We start from the raw sequence: 18771 nt of genomic DNA, 5'->3' as shown, positions 1-18771 counted from the left end.
GTCACAGCAGATTTCCAGAGCAACACCCACACCACACATTGGAGCTGCCCATGCCCCTGTATGCAGGGAGCTTCTGCAGAAAGAGCAGAGGAAGTCTGTTCATTAGAATAAGAAACCAAGTGGCTACTACATATCTCCACTCCAGCATGGTGACACTAGTGCTTGGGCAATGCAGTTGTCTACAATGTCCTCTGGCCTGAGGCCAGGAGATAAAGGCCAAGGTTTTCTTTAGGAGAGACCAGGTAGGTGAGGTGATATCTTCTGCTGGAGACAAGCTTGCAAGCTACACAAAAGACCTGAAGAAGAGCTCTGTGTGGCTCAAAAGCTTGTCTCTCTCACCAACAGAAGTTGGTCCAATAAAAGATATCACCATCCCCATCTAGTCTAATACCCTGGGACCAACACAGCTACAACTACACTGCTTACCAGGTTTTCTCTATTAAGTCCTTTTTGATCTTTAGTGGGAACAATGCTGTTGAGTCCTTCTCTCAGCAGGCAGTGTAGACATATTGACAGGGAGAATATGCCTGTTAAAATGTTGCCATCCACTGGGCTGGAGATGTGATTTGCACATGTGCACCTATGAAAAGAGACTAAAGAAACCCGTCTCTCACCACACACACAGCCAGGCAGCAGGAGGGGCTCATGCAGGCATCTGCTGAGAAAGAGATCCTTGTTGAGGGATTTCTTGCTCTTTTCACAGCCTTTGATGCAAGAACTAGGGAGCTACAAACAGCGATAGGCAACGGTCCCACAGTGCAGACCTGTGTGTTGGGTGTTTACATAACTGGGCAAGAGTGCCCACTAGTGCCCCTGCTCACAGCAAGGCTCCTCAGTAAAGGCCAGCAATTTGCAAAGGCTACACCAAAGAGAATTTTGGCCCAATGTACCAGTGCTCAAGGGTCCAGATGAGCTGGAGCATGGGAGAGGGAGGGAAAGTATCACAATTTGTTGCATCAGTCCCAGGCATTATTTTATCCTTTTGTATGGCCAGGGCGGTTTGTACCTCCACCCTGCACATGGCATTGTTAAAAGCCTGGAGGGACATAGGGACATCAAAATATGATGGGAGGGTTTGTGAGCGCAGGAATCATGAGATCCCAGCCTCATGGTTTCCCATCACAAGAGGACATACAGCCACTGCACCTCAAAGGCCTTCCTGTATGTGAAGCTGCTGGGGATAGTACCACTCAGCTGGCCACTCCTGTGCTCCCAGCTGGTGCAGTAACAGTGTGAGAACCTGGCCCGCCCATCTCACTCCCTCACAGAGTCACAGCTGCAGCAATTCCCAGGGCACAGGAGATTAGACAAGGCAACAGAGCAGTGGCTGCCACTGGCTCAGAAATCATAGAATATCAGGGCTGGAAGGGACCTCTGGAGGTTATCTAGTCCAACCCCCTGCTCAAAGCAGGACCAATCGCCAGACAGATTTTTACCCCAGTTCCCCAAATGGCCTCAAGGATTGAGCTCACAACCCTGGATTTAGATTTAGGAGGCCAATGCTTAAACCACTGAGCTATCCCTCCCCCCCAAATATTTTCCTTCTCTGTGTTTCAGAGAATATCAGGGTTGGAAGGTCATCTTCTCCAGCCACCTACTCAAAGCAGGATGAAGTCCCAGTCTGTTTTGCCCTGGATCCCTAAATTGCCCCTCCAAGGACTGAACTCACAAACCTGGGTTTAGCAGACTAATACTCAAACTACTGAGCTATCCCTCCCCACGCTGCACACTGAGCCCTGGGTCTGATCCAGGCAATGGCACTTTCTCCTGTGCCTGCTCATCTGCTGTAGTAAAGAGAGTGCGTCTCCTGCAAGGCCCTGGGAGAAGGCTGTTTGCTGCAAGGAACAGCCAGCTAAACCAATGGCTCAGCTGACACTTTTCCTTAAGAAAGGCAGAGCATCCCTGTGCTGAGAGCTGGGTGATGCTGAAGGCAAAATTGATGTCTGCATTGTATTGCTGCCAGTAGACATCTGACCAGCACCCCTACACATGACATTTGTTTGTTCGAATGTAACACAATTCATAGGCTCTGCAGGAGAGTGTTGATGCTGTGACATTAAGCAGCCGATTACTCCTGTGCTTGGCAGGCGCTCAGGCCTGCTGTGATATGGCTCACAACCAAGCCCTTCCACAGCAAAGTGCACTGGTATAAATATGCTAGCAATGCAGGTGACAGGCACTGTGGCTCTGGCTGAGCCTCCATTGCTTTTATGTAATTTATGCTCCGAAAGTAACTGTGCTCAATCTTGTCTGTGTACTTGATTTCTTTCATGTGGTTTCTGTGCTAACAAGATTAAATCAGTTTCAATAGGCACCATTTTAATGGAGATGATAAACTTTTATTGAACTCAAGCACATTAAAATGAAATGTAAGCAATAGGTGACTTTAGCATTAGTCCGAAGACTCTTCCATTCCTGATCAAGCTAGCGGACCTTCCCTGTTAACCCTCATGCCAGCACCTCAGCACGTTTCATAAGTTTAATTAAAATGTATTGAAACTTCTTCTAAAAGGCCTGAAAAATGCTTCCCCTGCCCCTAACGTAGCAATTCCATTGAAGACTAAAGCAGTGTATTAATAGGAACGGCTCCATGACCCACAGATGTGGCTATGAAACAAGGCATAAACATGGTTAAGTACAGGACTTTACATCTCACACAAACAGGAAAGCAGGGGGTGGGTAATGGGGTGTTTTACAGCAGCTCTGTCTGCTAATCTGTGATCTGTTTGGTCTGCCAGTAGGGTTATTAGGGTGGGTTTATTGAAGAAGTGCCAAAAGCCATGTTGAATAAACTGTTTACACAGGGTAACTACAGGCTGAAAAGCCAAACGCATCCCAAACTAAGCCCCATTGCAGGTTGGAACAAAAATAAACGTCTTGACACTTTGGGCTGGACATTGCTGCTTTGCAGAGTCTGCTCTGTTTGTTGAATATAATAACATAACATTAGTGTGTTTCCCCCTCTCCCTGGGGTTCCATCCAAAGGTCTCCGGGCTGGAAACATGACTGGATCATTCTGAGCTCCTTGGCTGTCCTTGGAAATGGCTGTGATCATTTTATTCAGTGTAAAATATTCACTTTTCAGAATCCCAATAGGAAATAATATCATTCTTTAGGTGTGGGCTGTGCAATGTTATTTTAAAGGGGGACATCGTTTGGTCTCTGGTTCTCAAGGAATTGTAAGAAGGAGGTGATGGGTGAAAGAACAAGGCAGTGTACAGCACAGAGGCTCGAGTCTGGCATGGAAAGAGACTGGGCTTGATCATAAACTCATGGTCACATTTACCTATGGGTTACTAAGCCGGGGACAAGATCCATCTGGTAACACAAAGACAGATCAGGGATACACAAATGATTTGTTACCACTGTTCTGCAGTTGTGTTTAAATTTGACTTGACAGTGTAGAGAGCTGGGCAAAGAGCATTCATCCAAACACAAAAATCAAGGAATTCACGTCTTTTCATGAGGGACTTCTGATTTCTGTACATTTCTGTAACATTCACCCAGCAGAGGAGACACTCCCTATCCATGACCCCACAAAGTCACGGGACCTCCTGATCAACCTCCTCCTGGCCCTGGCTAAAACAGCCATCTATAAAACCAGGGAGAGGAGGTTGGCTGATGGGTCTCCTGTGACTGTGGGGCTTATTTCCTATCCTCTGTCTGTTCACGCATCTAGGCAGAGTTCCTCTGGGCGGCGTCTGCTGGCTTCCTTGACGCCTTTGAGGAACAGTGGGCACTGTCTGGGTTTCTCTGCTTGGTGTCCTCGTCAGATTCCCTTTGTTTGACCCTTTGACCTCACTCCTGTCCCTGTTATCTCATTAGTTGTCCCCTGGAATTATTTGGTTTCCAGGCCCTGTGGATCCTCCCCTTAGGCTGGGGGGGAGGGTCCTTTAGCAGTGGGCAGGCTCTGCCCACCCACTTCCTGGTTCCTAATAGGAACAGAGGAGACAGTTTTCAGACTACAGATGGTCACAAACTCTCCACTACGATTGGTACTATTTCTGGCATGTAATTAGCCATATGGTATTGTTTCTGCTTCCTGACTGGCTGACTGTAACTTTTTAAGTGGAAAATGATGAATGGCAAATAGTGAGTAAGAAAAAAATGACTAGTGCTTTTATGGTATCAACTCAAGAAGCCCCAAATTGGAAAATACTTGTGCATTAATATTTGTGAATACCAAATAGTACCATGCCACATAGAGCAAGAAATTAAACAACTGCTTCTACACACATTAAATGGCTGCTTCTTGGAGCTGCTTCTTGGAGCTGCTTGTCTGGGAACCCACAAGGGGAGAGGCAAGTCTTGATTTAGTCTAAAGTGGTGCCCAGGATTTGGTCCAAGAGGTAAATATAGCTGATGCACCCAGTAATAGCAACCATAATGTAGTTAAATTTAAAATCCTTGTAGGGGGGAAATGCCAAAGAAACTCATCACAGGAGCATCTAACTTCAAAAAGGGGTTCCCAGCCAATGGGATTGGGGAGCCAGTGCTTGGGGCAGAGGCAGTGTGTGGAGCCTCGTGGCCACACCCCCTGCCTAGGAGCCGGACTCCTGCTGGCCATTTCCAGAGTGGAGTGCGGTGTCTGAACAGGTAGGGACTAGCCTGCCTAAGCAGGCAGCACTGCTGACAGGTCATTTAGTGGCCCAGTCGGCAGTGCTGACCAGAGCCGCCGCGACCCAGTGCCTTACATTCCACGACCCAGGGCTGGATTGCGATGTGCAGTTTGAAAACCACTTATCTAAACCTTTCCTGAGAGGTGTTTGTCTAATTTACTCTTAAAAACCTCCAATGACAGAAATTCCACAACCTCCCTAGGCAATTTATTACAGTGCTTAACTATCCTGACAGGAAGTTTTTCCTAATGTCTAACCTAAACTGCCATTGCTGCAATTTCCCATTTTGTATGTGTGCAGCTCATTGTTGCTTCCTAAGTGGAGTACTTTGCATTTGTCCTTATTGAATTTCATCCTATTTACTTCAGACCATTTCTCCAGTTCCTCCAGAAGATTTTGAATTTTAATCCTATTCTCTAAAGCACTTGCAACCCCTCCCAGCTGGTATCACTTGCACACTTTATAAGTGTACTCTCTATGCCATTGTCTAAATCATCGATGAAGATATTGAACAGAACTGGATCCAGAACTGATCCCTGCAGGACCCCATTCAATATAGCTTTCCAGCTTGATTATGAACTACTGATAACTACTCTCTGTCAACCATTTTCCAACTAGTTATCCACCCACCTTATAGTAGCTCCATCTAGGTTGTATTTCCCTAGCTGTTTATGAGAAGGTCATGCGAGACAGTATCAAAAGCCTTACTTACTTCCGACCTATCCACAAGGCTGGTTACCCTGTCAAAGAAAGCTATCAGGTTGGTTTGATGAGAATTGTTCTTGACAAACCCATGCTGTTACTTATCACCTTATTATCTTCTAGGTGTCTGCAAACTGATTGCTTAATTGTTTACTCCATTACTTTCCCAGGTACTGAAGTTAAGCTGACTAGTCTGTAATTCCCTGGGTTGTCCTTATTTCCCTTTTCATAGATTGACACTATATTTGCCCTTTTCCAGTCTTCTGGAATCTCACCCTGTCACGGAGTCCCCAGGCAATGCTCTGGAACAGCTCCCCACAAAGCCAGGCAGGACTTTGGGGAGCCTCCTCTCCCTTGGGGCAGACTTGTTCAGGGCAAGAAGCTCACACGTCTTCACCTCCTGGGTCTCTCCTTGGAGCATTCAGCATCCTCTGCCCCTCCATGCGCTTCCCACAGTGAGCCCACCCAGGCGGGGTTCTGGGGAAGCCACAGGGTCCTGCACCCCCACTTCGCAGTCAGACGTGACTCTCAGCCAGTCAGTAAAACAGAGGTTTATTCGATGACAGGAACAGGGTCTAAAACAGAGCTTGTAGATACAGCAAACCGGACCCCTCGGCCGGGTCCATTCTGGGGGGCAGTGAGCCAGACCCCCACATCTGCCCTCAGCCAGCTCCAGACTAACAACCCCTTCCAGCCCCTCCTCTCTGCTCAGCTCCTTTCCCGGGCCAGGAGGTCACCTGATCCCTTTGTCTCCAACACCTTCAGCTGGCACCTTTGCAGAGGAGGGGCCCAGGCCATCAGTTGCTGGGAGACAGAGTGCCAGGCATTTAGGTGCACTGGCCCTTTGCTCTGCCAGATACTTAAGAACTGCCTAGGGGACACTGAGGCACCAACACAGTATTCAGAGAAAACGTTAAGAACATTCCCAGTTCGTCACACACCCATCTTCCATTGACTTTTCAAAGACAATTGCTAATGACTAAGATATCTCCTCAGTCAGCTCCTTGAGTATTTTATGATATATTTCATCAGCCCTTGGTGACTTGAAGACATCCACCTTGTCTTAGTCATTTTTAATTTGTTCTTTCCCTATTTTAGCCTCTGATCCTACCTCATTTGCCCTGGCATTCATTAAGTTAGATGTACAATTCCTACTAAACTTTTTGGTGAACACTGAGAAGAGGAAGGGAGGGATTTGATAGCAGCCTTCAACTTCCTGAAGTGGGGGGTTCCAAAGAGAATGGCGCTCGGCTGTTCTTAGTGGTGGCAGATGACAGAACAAGGAGCAATGAATCAAGCTGCAGTGGGGGAGGTCTAGATTGGATATTAGGAAAAACTATTTTAATAGGAGGGTGGTAAAGCACTGGAATGGGTTAGCTAGAGAGGTGGTGGAATCTCCATCCTTAGAAGTTTTTAAGGCCTGCTTGAGAAAGCCCTGGCTGGGATGATTTAGTTGGAGTTGGTCCTGCTTTGAGCAGGGGGTTGGACTAGATGACCTCCTGAGGTCTCTTCCAACCCTGATATTCTATAATTCTATGAACAAAAAAGTCATTTAGCGCTTCTGTCATTTCCACATTTTCTGTTTTTGTCATTCTCCCCCCACCCCCCATTGAGTTACAGGACATTCTGTCCTTGGTCTTCCTCTTGTTTCTCATGTATTTGTAGAATGTTTTCTTGTTATCCTTTATGTCTCTAGCTAGTTTAATCTAATTTTGTGCCTTGGCCTTTCTATTTTGTCCCTACATACTTGTGTTATTTGTTTATATTCATTCTTTGTAATTTAATGTAGTTTCCACTTTTTGTAGGGCTTTTTTTGAGTTTCAGATCATTGAAGATCTCCTGGTTAAACCAGGTTGGTCTCTTGCCATACTTTCTATCTTTTCTACACCATTGGATAGTTTGCTCTTGTACCCTTAATAATATCTCTCTGAAAAACTGCCAACTCTCTTGAACGGCTTTCTCCCCAAGCCTTGCTTCCCATGAGATCTTACCCACCAACTCCCTGAATTTGCTAAAATCTGCCTTCTTGAAATCCACTCTCTTTATTGTGCTGTTTCCCTCCTCCCATTCCTTAGAATCATGAACTCTACCATTTCATGATCACTTTCTCCCAAGCTGCCTTCCACTCTGAAATTCTCAACCAATTCCTCCCTATTATCAAAATCACATGTAGAACAGCCTCTCCCTCTAGTAGCTTTCTCCCCCTTCTGAAATAAAAAATGTCTCCAATAGATTCCAATAACTTGTTGGATAATCTGTGCCCTGCTGTGTTATTTTCCCAACAGACGTTGGGGTAGTTGAAGTGTCCCCTCACCACCAAGTCCTGTGCGTTGGGTGATTTTGTCATGGGCAGCAGGTATAAAAGGCTCAGCCTCCCCTGTTGTTGCCGCTGCCATTGGACCCCCAGTTCAGGGGTTTTGTAGGGAAGATTTTGCTTTATTGTGCCCTGTGCAGGTTCTGGGGTGGCTGAGGTGGTGGAATGTACTATTCAGCTTCTGAGGTTCATCAGTAATCTCCCTGGACTCCAGAGAGATTACTGATGAACTGAAGAAGCTGAGTAGAAAATACCACCACCTCAGCCACCCTGGAACCTGCATGGGGCATATCAAAAGCTTCTCCGGGAACAGACGCATTTCCCTGGGGAGACTTGGGGTCTGGGGAGGGGAGGCACGGCGTGGCTGTGGTTGACCCAGGTCTCCTCCAGGCAGGTGAGGGCAGGGTCGGGGCACCTCTGGGCATGTGGGGGCTTGTGGCTCCAGTCACAGGGAGGGCAGGGGAGGAGCCAGTGGCTAGCCTCTCTGAAGGGGGGCTCCACCCTCTTCTTCCTGGTTAGGTGGTCTGTATTAGATCCCTATCATGACATCACCCTTGTTTTTTACCCTTTTATCCTTACCAGAGACTTTCGACAAGTCCATCTCCTAATTCCATCTTAACCTCAGTTCAAGTGTATACACATTTTTATATATAAGACAACATCTCCTCCCTTTCTTCCATGCTGGTCCTTCCTGAGCAAACTGTACCCTTCTATACCAATATTCCAGTCATTCATATTATCCCACTAAGTCTCTATGATGTCAACTATGTCATAATTGTGTTTGTTAACTAGCATTTCAAATTATTCCTGCTTATTCCTCATACTTCTCACATTAGTGTACAGATATCTAAGATACTGAATTGATTTCCCCACTATGTTGCCTTTTGTCTCTCCCTTGTCCCTGCTATAATGGCCCATGCTCCCCACAGATTCCGACCCTTCTCCGAGGTCTCCATGTTTTTGACTTACCTATGGGCTTTTGTCACCTGCCCCCATCCAACCTAGTTTAAAGCCCTCCTCACTAGGTTATCCAGTCTGTATCCAAATATGCTCTACCCCTTCCTCAGTAGGTGGACCCCATATCTGCTTAGCAGTCCTTCTTCCCAGAACAGCATCCCGTGGTAAAGGAAGCTGAAGCTCTCCTGGTGACACTATGCTCTCAGCCAGGCATTCACCTCCAGGATGAATCTGTCTCTGATGCATTCACCTCAGGCATTCACCTCAGGATGCATCTGTTCCCTGAAAACATCCACTCATTGGGGGGAGGGATAGCTCAGGGGTTTGAGCATTGGCCTACTAAACCCAGGGTTGTGAGTTCAATCCCTGAGGGGGCCATTAAGGGAACTGGGGTAAAAATCTGGGGATTGGTCCTGCTCTGAGCAGGGGGTTGGACTAGATGACCTCCTGAGGTCCCTTCCAACCCTAATAGTCTATGATTCTATGATTGTGCAGTGGCAATCAAAAAAGCTAACTTAACGCTAGCAACCATTAGGAAAGGGATGGACAATAAGACAGAAAATATCATAATGCCACTATATAAATCCATGGTACACTCACAGCTTGAATACTCTGTGCAATTCTGGTCACCTCATTTCAAAAGAGGTATACTAGAATTAGAAAAGGTACAGAGGGCAATAAAAATGATAGGAGTATGGAACAGCATTCATACAAGGAAAGATTAAAAAGAGTGAAGCTGTTCAGCTTAGAAAAGAGATGACGAAGTGGGGTCTATAAAATCATGATAGAGGTCAATAAAATCATGACTGGTGTGCAGAAAGAGACTAGCATTATTTACCCCTTCACATAACGTAAGAACTAGGGATCACATGACAAAATTAATAGGCAGCAGGTTTAAAACAAACAGAAGGAAGTACTTCTTCACACAATGCACAGTCAATCGGGGAAATTCATCACAGGGAATATTGTGAAGGTCAAGAGCACAACTGGCATAAAAAAGAATTAGCTAAGTTCATGGCGGATAGATCCATCAATGGCTATTAGCCAAGATGGTCAGGGAGCAACGCCATGCTCTGGGTATCCCTAAACCTCTGACTGCCAGAAACTGGGACTGGATGACAGGGGATGGATCATTTGAAATTGCCTTGTTCTGTTCATTCCCTCTGAAGCATCTGGCACTGACCACTGTCAGAAGTCAGGATACTGGGCTAGATTGGTCTGACTCAGTATGGCTGTTCTCATGTTCTTAAATCAAAGTCATGTTGTTTGTTGATTAATATATTGTGTTATGATCGGGCTTAACCAGCATAATTTCTGCAAAGGAAAATCATACTTTGCTGCTTTATTAGAATTCTTTGAATTTGTCAGTAAAGTCGTGGATAAAAGAGAATGGGTTGATATAATGTATACAGTATTCCAAATAGCCTTTGACAAGCTTCATAAAGAAGCTAAGTAGTCATGGGATGAGAGGAAAGTATTGTTGTGACATTGCACTCTATATGATTTTATGAAAGTATGCTGATGAGTATGACTATAATGTAACTAAAATATGCTTCATGCAAAAGGTGTCTTGTAGGGTACCATTACAAAGCTTACAATATACTGAGTGTGGTCATCCTATTTGTATAAATGTATCACTCTTGTATCTGAAACTAGACATATGAAATATAATGCTGAGGGCCTATTGTAATTATGCAAAGTGTGGGCCATTAATGGTGGTTTGGAATCTTGACGGCTCCCATTAACCAGGACAATTGTCTGTAGATGGCTCTGTTTTACTTGTAAGTCTTCCTGTATACCTGTGTGCTGGCATGTGGGTAATGAAGTCTTACAGTGACATGTGATCATGTCACCTGAACTGGAATCCATCTTTAACCTGGGGCTTTTCCATTTAGGGGGAGGACCCAGAGAGACAAAAGATTCCCCCCCTTGTGCGAAAGCTATATAAGGGGGTGGAACAGAACAAAGGGGACTGCAATCATGAGAAATCCCCTAGCTACCACATGAGCTGGAACAAGGGCTGTACCAGGGGAAAGGATTGTGCCCAGACTAGGAAGGCATCCAGTCTGTGATAGAAGCTTATTGAAACACGTCTGAGGGTAAGATTTTATCTATATTCAGTTTTCTTACAGGATTAGGCATAGGCTTGCATGTTTTATTTTATTTTGCTTGGTAATTCACTTTGTTCTGTCTGCTATTACTTGGAACCACTTAAATCCTACTTTTTGTATTTAATAATAACTTTTTACTTAAAATCACTTTTTCCTTATTAATTAACCCAGAGTATGTATTAATACCGGGTGGAGGGGCAAACAGCTGTGCACATCTCTCTATCGGTGTTATAGAGGGTGAACAATTTATGAGTTTATCCTGTATAAGCTTTATACAAGGTAAAACTGATTTATTTGGGGTTTGGACCCCATTGGGAGTTGGAGTGTTAGAGACAGGAACACTTTCTTAAGATGCTTTCAATTAAGCTTACAGCTGTTAGGGGATGAGGTTCAGACCTGGGTCTGGGTTTGCAGCAGTCTAGTGGGTCTGGCTCAAACCAGGCAGAGCACTGAAGTCCCAAGCTGCTAGGGCAGGAAAGCAGGGGCAGAAGTAGTCTCAACACATCAGTTGGCAATCCCAAGTGGGGTTTCTGGATCCAACCCATCAGAATTGTCATGGATCAAAAATTAGCTAAGGGATAGGGAAAGCAAGTAGGAATGAAATGTCTGTCTTCTTCATAGTGAAAGATTAACAGTGGAACCTCTGGTTTCCTTACTAGGTCCAGTGTTGTTTAATGTAGTTATTAATTACATACAAAAACCCTATATTAAAAGAACATGAAGATTGCAAAGTCAAGCACATAAAAGTTAGGTAATTTCAGAATTAAGGTTGCCGTGAAGTCTTGATCCCGCCTCCTGGTATGTATGCTTTATGAGACAGTCTGTAATTACACAATCACATATTCTTTCTTCCACAGGACCCTGTTTACAGAAAACATCATGACTCTGATAAGTACTATCTATCCTGTGCTCTGAATGAGGCAGGGTCCTGTGGAAAAAGTAGTCTGTGATCATGTAATTAAAGACTGTATCATAATACACACCCACCATGGGATGAACTGAGGTTGCACAGGCATTTGCTAGCTTTTGAATGCTTGATTTGCAACTTTAAAGTTCTTTTAACAGAGATTTTTGTATGTAATTTTCTAGGTGTTTGAAAAAACAAATGGAAAACCCCCAGAAATTCCAACATGTGGAACCATACTGACTGCCCCAAGTTTCACCAGCCCATCTGGAATCTTTTGATTCGCTGCACAGACCTCTGACACTTGATCTGCTAGAGTAACTGAGAATAGTAGCAGCTTGCCCCATACCAAGTCCATGTCTGTTCTTCCCCATGGCTTTGCAACATTTATTGATACCTTCTGACAGCAATCCTTTCTGGGAAAGCCTATTGTCTTCAAAAGTCCTCTTTTAAGGCTAGGGTGACATTCTAGGATATCTCGGACCAGTGCTGAATCCTTGGGCATGAGAAGACTAGACCATCTAATCTACTCCCAACAGAGACCTCCCAACTGTCTGAGCCTAGTGACAGCGGTGGTGGGGTCAGCAGGAAGGTCAGGAGAGCCCCGAGATAGGACAGTCAAGGCAGACCTTGGCTGAGGAGAGAGAGAGGGGAAAGAGAAGCACAGTGAGGTGAGGCCAGCACAGTCGTCACTGGGCTGTTGGGACAGAAATTAACCAGGCAGCTGGTGGACTGGGAATGAGGGATAGAGAAATAGGGTCACGGATAAGGACAGTTAGGGGAAAGAGGAGATGGGCTTGGGATGAGAAGAATCAGCTTAAGAAAAGGCAGAGAGGGGTGGATCGTGGAGAGGGGAGACTGAGAGTCTAGGGGGTTGGGATAAGTCTGTAGGCAGGGCTGAAAGTAGAAACAGGGACTTACCAGTACGGGGCTGGGTTGGGGCTGGCTCTGGCCCCCGGAAAGGGCGGGGTTTCAGACGGAAGGGGCGGGGATGAGGGGTCAGAACCAGCCCCAGCCTGCCCTGTACCAGTAAGTGCCCACCCCCTCCCCTGCCGGGAAAGCAGCAGCAGCCGGGGCTTCGGCAGCAGTTTAAAGGGCCCAGGGCTTGGCCACTGCTACCGCCCCGGGTCCTTTAAACCACTGCCAGAGCCCCCAGCTGCCGCTGCTACTCCAGGGCTCTGGGGGCTCTTTAAAGGGCCCAGGACTCCCCTGCTTCTACCTGCCCGGCCCTTTAAATAGCCCCTGGAGCCCTGGGGTAGCGGTGGTGGGGCTCTGGCAGCTATTTAAAGGGCTCGGGGCAGTAGAGGCAGTGGGAACCCCAGCCCTTTAAATAATCCCCAGAGCCCTGCTGCTGCTACCCCAGGGCTCCAGCAGCGGGGCTCTGGCAGCAATTTAAAGGGCCTGGGGCTCCAGCTGCTGCTGGGAGCCTCAGGCCCTTTAAATTGCCACCTGGGTAAGCTGGGTCTTCCTGATATGGCGCACCAGCTCTTGCTGGTATGCTGTACCAGGGAGCACCAGCTTACTTTCACCTCTGTCTGTAAGGCTTATCTGAGCTCACCCCGAGACCCCAGCCACTACCCCACATTCACTGGTCTTGCTTCCACAAGAGGCCAGATAAGAGAAAGTCGTTTCAATGTTTCAGCAAACAGAATGAACAAGGATCAGCCACCTGGGCTCAGAGTGTTGTGGGGCCCCAGAGTCCCACAGATTAGCTGAACTCCAGCCCTTCCCATTTGCAGAGAGTAAATGTTTTTCTTCTTCTCCTGACAGTGTCCCAAGTAGCTGGACTGCAGCGGCCCGCAAACGCGGGCCGTACTCACAGGCTGATGGCTTCAAAGCAATTTAAAAACTATTTTATCAGCAAAATCAATGTAAACTGCAGCATTGGAGCTGATCAGGAGCTTGCACTGGGAAAACAATCTTACGGGAAACGGCTGTCAGCAGGCCGGCCAACTGTGAGCTTGTCGCAAGCCAGAGGTGCCGGGGGAGGCTCTCTGGCCAGCACTATGCAGTGGGTCAGACTGGATGCTCAGAATGGAGCTTTCTAGATGTCAGCTCTCTGGCCAGACTCAGGCCAGGTAAACTGTCATCGCCTCGCCAGAGCTATGGTGATTTACCCTGGGAAGGATGAGGTGCAGGAGTCTGTATTTTCCCCTTGCAATTACCCCTCTGCACTCCCATCAGGCTGCTTGCCCCTCTTGCTCCTCATAGCCTGGGCTCCAGCAAAGGGACACAGAGAGCATAAGAGAGACAGTCCAGGTGTCTGTCCCAGTTGCGTCTCCGGCACCCCAACCTGCCAGGGCAAGGAGGGGGTGTGACAGCAGACGAAGTGTCCCAGGGCCAGCATGTGCCTCCCCGGCCTCCAGAACCTCCTCCCTCCCCCTGTGGCTCCTGGCATTCTCTGCTTGAAGGCCCAGAAAGGGGAGCCCTGAACAGCTGGGTCTCCTCCCTGGGCTCCAGCACATGGGGCTGTCTCTGCTGTCCCCATACTGGAGGCCAGAGGAGAGGTTGCTGCCACCCACTCTGATGGGACTGGCTGCAAGGTGATGCGGAGGAGCCCTGAGCTCACACTAGAGAGGGCAGGCAACAGGGCAGGGCATTCAGCACCAGCTCTGCCACCAGCCGCTCGCAGCCCTGTCCAGGGGGAGCCTCTCTACCCCAGGGCTGGGGCTGGGACTGCTCTTACCCTGTGGCTGAGGAAAGGTGCTGGCTCCTGCTTATTCTCTCAACCCTTAGGGCTACTGCCCCGGCTGCTCTGAGTGGCAGGGGCAGGGAACTCTGAGGCTGTCTCTCCACCAGGGCCCCCACGGCACATGGTCGTCAGCCCCACACATCCAGCAACATGAATCAGGCCCGAGCCATGTGAGATTGGCTTCAGAATCACAAGGTTTCAACATGCTGGTTTTCTGTGAGCCGAGCCTGGTCTGGAGTGAAGGGAAGCTTCTCTGCCCCTGCCCCTGCCGAACGTGATCCGCCCACACCCTGCTTTCCTGTTCCCCACCCCTGGTCTGGGTGGGAGCAACTCGGGGCAAATGAGCTCTAAAGACATGCATACAAATGCAGTCTGCACAAGGAGACTTCACTTGCCTTTCCTACATCCTGGGATGGGCACTGCTAGTCCACCCCCTCCAAGCACTGTCCTAACTCCCTACCCTACTTGTACCCTCCCGCCATATCCACACAGCCTCCTATGCCCCCTCATTTGGCCTACTTCTCCCTGCCCCTCCAGTCTCCCATCCCTCCCTCATGTTCTCCTCTGCTATCCTCACAACCACTCAGCCTGCTGTTGGCTCACATTCCCCTGCAGCCTCACAGTCCCTAGCAGCAGCTTCAGTCCTCTGGCAGCCCTTATTTCCCATGCACTGGCTGTCAGGAAAGAGTTGCTACCATGACAAGTCAGCTTGTCTCCTCAGCCCATTGTGAAGAACAAGAGGTGACAGCGTTGAGATAAGGGCAGAAGTCACCAACTTGATGCCAGAAATCATGGTATTGCGAGGGACTTCAAAACCCACTAAACACGGTGTGACTCATCATAAAGCCAAGGGAGCACTGATACCCCGCTGCTCCCTCAACCCCTTTGCCCCTTGCAGCTTCCCATCCTGGCCCCCAGTATGACCTGTCTCTCCACCTGATTTCTGACCCTGAGGTGACTCCTGCTTCTTACTTCCACGTAAGGCAGGGAAAAGGAGAAGAAAGAGCACTCTTCCGTGGAACTGAATCTCGAGCCGCAGACCATTGCATATGGCTTCAGAAGAAGCTGGAAAGGCCCTAAATAGAGCTTTCCATTGAGGATGGTGGCCCAGCATCCCCTGAGCCAGGATTGACAAGCAGTACCTAGGGCCGAGGACCCTACGGTGATGGGGGCTGAGGCACAGGGCAAGCAGGAGATGGTGCAGGCCAGAGTGGAGGAAATTGTTAGCTTGTCCCACGCTGCTACTGCTGTGAACTCCAGGCTGTATTAAAGCACTGCAACCTGCTTGTTTCTTGCACTTGCCTGCACCTGGACATTACAGGAAGGAAAGCACTCTGGATTCCACAGCGAGCTACTGTTTAGTTTGTATCAAACATGCCAATCAGCAGCACAACAGGAAAGCTAATGTGGCACACACATGCATCAGAGTTTGCTTACATTGCCTGAGACAGTTCTGACCATCAGGCTATGCAGGGTTCAGCAGCATGTGCTGTCAATTAAGCCACATATCTTCACCAACTCCCCTTTGCAATCAGTTGCAGGAGGATAAAGGTAAGTAGCTGACACAAGGCCAGTCCTTGTGTGCACTAGGTTGAGCAGTATGCTGGTAGGCGAGCCCCCTGGGTTAATTTAGGGGTCAGTTTCTGCTGGTTGGTCACTCTAAGGACTCTGGAAATCTCCTGGTGATGCGAGTCATCTATTGTCCTCCATGGCATAGCAGTAAATTCCCCTCTAGGGCTGGTTCAGAGACGTGCAAGGGAAGACCAGCAATGGGAAGCCAAAGCCATGGAGAGCACAGCGGCAGGGCAAGCTCTTTGAAAAGCCAGTGCCAGCAGCTGGCGGCAGACAGGTGATGGAGAAGGCAGCAAGAAGAAGACAGCTATCACATGAGGAGTTGAACGATGAGGAGGAGCAGATAGTACAAAGGCCCCAAGGAGGAGGAAAGAGGAACAAGAATTAATGCTGGGTCTTGGAGGTAATTTGGGTTTGAGTTTATGGCCTCAGCACATTAGCTGGATTTTAAAATAATCAACAGTGAAATAGTTAACAATACTGACATGCACATGGGGTCATTAGGTTTCAGAGTCAACATCACATTGTTTCAGACTGTCTGCAGACTCAGACAGACGTCACTACATCGGTTACACTCAGTTCCCATTTGGAACATTTTCTCTGCTATCATAAGGCCTAGAAGCATCATTAAAGAAAAGAAGCAGCAGTTTGGTTTCTGGAGCACAACTTTGTGGCAAGGAGCAGATTGGTGGTGAATTCATAGGTGAGAGAAGGAGGGAGCATGTAGGGTCCTGAACATACCCCTCACTACTGGGCTGGTGCAAGGTGAGCCTGGCCTTTGGAAGTGCCCTACAGTGCACACACAGCAGATGAAGCTGGGATAGTGTGAGATGGAGGATGGCTGCAGCCTGCCCTCGTGCATGGCTACGGCAGCTGTGACAAGAAAGGGGGTTGATAGCAAAGCATCAGGCTAGTCTCTGTCTTCAAAAACTGGAGGAAAGGAAGAATTTGAAAGTAGAAGGAAGCTTGGGTGAAAGTGATCATGAAATCATAGAGTTTGCAATTCTAAGGAAGGGTAGAAGGGAGTACAGAAAAATAGAGACAATGGATTTCAGGAAGGCGGACTTTGGTAAGCTCAGAGAGCTGATAGGTAAGTCCCATGGGAATCAAGACTGAGGGGAAAAACAACTAAGGAGAGTTGGCAGTTTTTCAAAGGGATGCTATTAAGGGCCCAAAAGCAAGCTATTACGATGGGTAGGAAAGATAGAAAATGTGGCAAAAGACCACCCTGGCTTAACCACGAGATCTTGCGTGACCTACAAAATAAAAAGGAGTCATATAAAAAATGGAAACTAGGTCAGATTACAAAGGATGAATATAGGCAAACAACACAGGAATGCAGGGGCAAGATTAGAAAGGCAAAGGCACAAAATGAGCTCAAACTAGCTATGGGAATAAAGGGAAACAAGAAGACTTTTTATCAATACATTAGAAGCAAGAGGAAGACCAAGGACAGGGTAGGCCCACTGCTCAGTGAGGAGGGAGAACCAGTAACAGGGAACTTGGAAATGGCAGAGATGCTTAATGACTTCTTTGTTTCGGTCTTCACTGAGAAATCTGAAGGAATGTCTAATATAGTGAATGCTTACGGGAAGGGGGTAGGTTTAGAAGATAAAATAAAAAAAGAGCAAGTTAAAAATCACTTAGAAAAGTTAGATGCCTGCAAGTCACCAGGGCCTGATGAAATGCATCCTAGAATACTCAAGGAGTTAATAGAGGAGGTATCTGAGCCTCTAGCTATTATCTTTGGAAAGTCATGGGAGATGGGAGAGATTCCAGAAGACTGGAAAAGGGCAAATATAGTGCCCATCTATAAAAAGGGAAATAAAAACAACCCAGGAAACTACAGACCAGTTAGTTTAACTTCTGTGCCAGGGAAGATAATGGAGCAACTAATTAAAGAAATCATCTGCAAACACTTGGAAGGTGGTAAGGTGGTAGGGAATAGCCAGCATGGATTTGTAAAGAACAAATCGTGTCAAACCAATCTGATAGCTTTCTTTGATAGGATAACGAGTCTTGAGGATAAGGGAGAAGCGGTGGATGTGGTATACCTAGACTTTAGTAACGCATTTGATACGGTCTTGCATGATATCCTTATCGATAAACTAGGTAAATACAATTTAGATGGGCTACTATAAGGTGGGTGCATAACTGGCTGGATAACCGTACTCAGAGAGTAGTTATTAATGGCTCCCAATCCTGCTGGAAAGGTATAACAAGTGGGGTTCCGCAGGGGTCTGTTTTGGGACTGGTTCTGTTCAATATCTTCATCAACGACTTAGATGTTGGCATAGAAAGTACGCTTATTAAGTTTGCAGATGATACCAAACTGGGAGGGATTGCAACTGCTCTGGAAGACAGGGTCAAAATTCAAAATGGTCTGGACAAATTGGAGAAATGGTCTGAGGTAAACCGGATGATGTTCAATAAAGACAAATGCAAAGTGCTGCACTTAGGAAGGAATAATCAGTTTCACACATACAGAATGGGAAAAGACTGTCTAGGAAGGAGTATGGCAGAAAGAAATCTAGGGGTCATAGTGGACCACAAGCTAAATATGAGTCAACAGTGTGATACTGTTGCAAAAAAAGCAAACATGATTCTGGGATGCATTAACAGGTGTGTTGTAAACAAGACACGAGAAGTCATTCTTCTGCTCTACTCTGAGCTGGTTAGGCCTCAACTGGAGTATTGTGTCCAGTTCTGGGCACCGCATTTCAAGAAAGATGTGGAGAAATTGGACAGGGTCCAGAGAAGAGCAACAAGAATGATTAAAGGTCTTGAGAACATGACCTATGAAGGAAGGCTGAAAGAATTGGGTTTATTTAGTTTGGAAAAGAGAAGATTGAGAGGGGACATGATAGCAGTTTTCAGGTATCTAAAAGGGTGTCATCAGG

At 47.2% G+C, this 18771-nt stretch overlaps 1 protein-coding gene across 2 annotated transcripts in view; it reads left to right on the top strand.

The window, feature by feature from the left end:
* Nucleotides 1-18771, top strand: part of MYOCD (myocardin) — a 488383-nt gene that overhangs the window by 116742 nt on the left and 352870 nt on the right. The window lies entirely within an intron of this gene.

The sequence above is a fragment of the Gopherus flavomarginatus genome, chromosome 12 (genome assembly GCF_025201925.1).
Source record: "Gopherus flavomarginatus isolate rGopFla2 chromosome 12, rGopFla2.mat.asm, whole genome shotgun sequence".
Lineage (NCBI taxonomy): Eukaryota > Metazoa > Chordata > Testudines > Testudinidae > Gopherus > Gopherus flavomarginatus.
The sequence above is the reverse complement of the archived record's forward strand: the minus strand, read 5'-3'. Positions and strand labels throughout refer to the sequence as shown.